This window comes from Rhinopithecus bieti, unplaced genomic scaffold (genome assembly GCF_001698545.2).
Source record: "Rhinopithecus bieti isolate Rb0 unplaced genomic scaffold, ASM169854v2 scaffold_31527, whole genome shotgun sequence".
In the NCBI taxonomy this organism is placed as follows: domain Eukaryota; kingdom Metazoa; phylum Chordata; class Mammalia; order Primates; family Cercopithecidae; genus Rhinopithecus; species Rhinopithecus bieti.
In genome coordinates this window covers 786,044-788,692 of record NW_016813959.1, presented here as the reverse complement: position 1 = coordinate 788,692, position 2,649 = coordinate 786,044, and the positions used below count along the sequence as shown (strand labels likewise).

At 42.7% G+C, this 2,649-nt stretch overlaps 1 long non-coding RNA gene across 1 annotated transcript; it reads left to right on the top strand.

Annotated features, from left to right (window-relative positions):
• Positions 1-2,304, top strand: LOC108513502 (uncharacterized). The gene is made up of 4 exons (XR_001880921.1): positions 1-52; positions 1,176-1,299; positions 1,383-1,497; positions 2,177-2,304. It is a non-coding gene; the product is annotated as an uncharacterized LOC108513502 (long non-coding RNA).
• Positions 2,305-2,649: the final 345 nt, after the last annotated feature.

Here is a 2,649-nt window from a genome sequence, read left to right as displayed (position 1 = left end):
TGACCTTTCTGCATTGTCTACTCCTGTGATCCAGCACAGTGCCCGGCTCTTGGTAGGTGCTCAATAAATATATGCCATTTGTTCAGTTTCTAAATTCCTGTGGAGGCAGTACAGCCCAACAGATAGAGGTCCTGGCATCAACAGAGTCTCATCCTGGTTCAGATGAGACATTTCTTTTTCTCTTGCATACTGTGTCAACTTCAAGCTATTTCTCTTTATACAGTGTATCATGGAGATTAAACCAAAAGTGGTTGAAACCATGAAGCAGTTTTTACATCACTTAACTCTGCAGGTGTATGGCTCCAGTTGTTTGGGGGTGCAGTGATGAAATCAAGACCTCTAGCTTTTTCTGTCTTTCATTTTGTAGCTCTCAGTGTGACAGCATTGTCTCTCCTCAGGGTGGTAAGATGGCTGCAGTAGCTCCTTTCATCATATCTTTAAACAAAATATCCAAAGATGGGTAAAAAGTGGCCCACGATTTCTTTCTCCTAAGTGTCTTTCTTCGTTAGAGAGGAAAATATTTTCAGAAGTCACTAGGAGTCTTTCACTTATGTCTCCTAGCTGAGCACTGGGTTATGTTAGCCAACACATTGGCTAAATCCATCATGTGCAAAGAGGAAAGGGGTCAGGCTGATCATGGCTCCTCTCTTGGGCCTAAGGGAAGAATCCACCTTCTCTAGACAAACTCCTCTGATAATCTGAACAAAATCAAGATTCATTTATTAGTGAAGAAGCAGAAAAGTGCTACCCACAGTTTTGCCAATCTAAGAGATCCTTTAAAATACAATAACCTGAACTGCTTTCATGCTTGGGCACCAGTCCAGCCATGGCAATTGGGTTTTACTATATCAGTTCCCTCTTTCTATGCTTTTTTTTTCCCCCTCAGTGAGATAAGGTTGCTTTGGCTCTCGGTAAAATTATGAGTATTTCAACAGCCTGCAAATAAGGGAGGTAGCTGGCCACTAATTTTTTTTCTGCAGGTTTAGATCCTAGGTCTTTATATCACCACTGATTTCCAGGGACTGTGACATAATCTGTCAGCCTCTTGTCTTCTCCTGTGCCAGATGGGATTGGATGATGCTGTTGATTTCTTAGAGAAGTTGGGTCCAATACCACAACTAATTATAAAAATATGACTCATTTTCCTGCTCCTCCTGTTGTCTATTATATTTCAGTGGAATTCCAGAATCCCACATGTTTGCCTCTGCCTCTGCCTGAGAGCTCCAGCTACTGCCTGGGTTATGTAAACTAGAGACATATGGCTGAGATGGTAATTCTTACATAGTTCTTTTTCTCCTGGTGAGTAACAAACTTCAAATTACCACCCACAGTCAGTGTTATTTTTCTTTTATTTGCTGTTCTAAACCTTTTCCTTGCCACAGGTTTTGGGAACTCTTTTCTTCATTGTCTCAAATCAAGAGAATTAGGAGGAAGAATGGGGTCGTGAGATGTTCCTCCACAAGACAGGAACAATGCCTGGGGGAGGAAAGTGGCTCAGTAAGTGTTTACTGTGACTGGACAAATGGTGGAAAGGAAAGAGTGTGGGCTTCTCAATCCTGCAGACTTGCATGAAGTCCCACTACTTCTGCTTACCACCAATTTGATCAAGGGTAACTTATATAACTTCTGTTTCCTCATCTGTAATATGGGACCAATGAGAATTATCTCACAAGTTCATTGTCAGGACTAGAGATAAGATATGTAAAGCACTTAGCATAATACCCAGAACATAGTAGATGCTCCGTAAATGGGTAGCTACTGCTAATAGTTACAAGAAGAAGCTGGATTTTCCTATCCTTGCTCATCTTTGTGGAACCCATGCAAAACAGTTAAACCCAAAACCTCCAGGTGCCACAGCAAACAGGGCATTGGTAGAGCCACATATAATGCAGGGATGTCTGGATAGTGGGACAGCTATTCTCTTCCTACCGAAAGCTAGAGATTGTTGAAGTGCAAGAAGTTGATTTATGGATAGGGAGTATGTGGGCCCAAGAAATGATGCAAAGAGAGAAAAGCCATTCCTTGGGGAACATAAAACTACCACGGACATTTCAGTCAATTCACAGTGAAGACTCTAAGTCTCCCAAGGGCCCAAATCTGACCTGTACAGAAACAAATGAGGAAGAGGGGGTAGCCAGAGGATAGAGGTGAGATTGCTGAGAATTCTGCCCCCAAGGTTGGAACTTGCAAACAGAGAGGCGGAGAATTCTGCAGATGCTGTGGCAGTTCGAACTCCTGGAGAGCCCTTCCTGGCCCAACCTAGCTGGGACGTAGACACTGTGGGAAGCAGAAGAGGATCAGCCAATGGCAGAGAACCTGGACAAAGAAAAGGATGCCAACCAACTGAGGATAGAGACGTTTCCCTTGGCTCCTCCCGGCAAAGGATTTTTCAGGTTTCCTGGTGAGGAGGGAGTGGAAGTTATGACATAATCACACTCTATATTCTTTGTAGTTTGTTGTAGGCATGGTAATGATTAAGTCATCCTTTCGGTGAACTGTATATACTGGATTCTTTTCTTGAGATGGAGTCTCACTCTATCACCCAGGCTGGAGTGCAGTGGTGCGGTCAGGGCTCACTGCAACCTCCACCACCATATCCAGCTAAAATAGTTATATATATATAATATATATATATAATATATTATATAT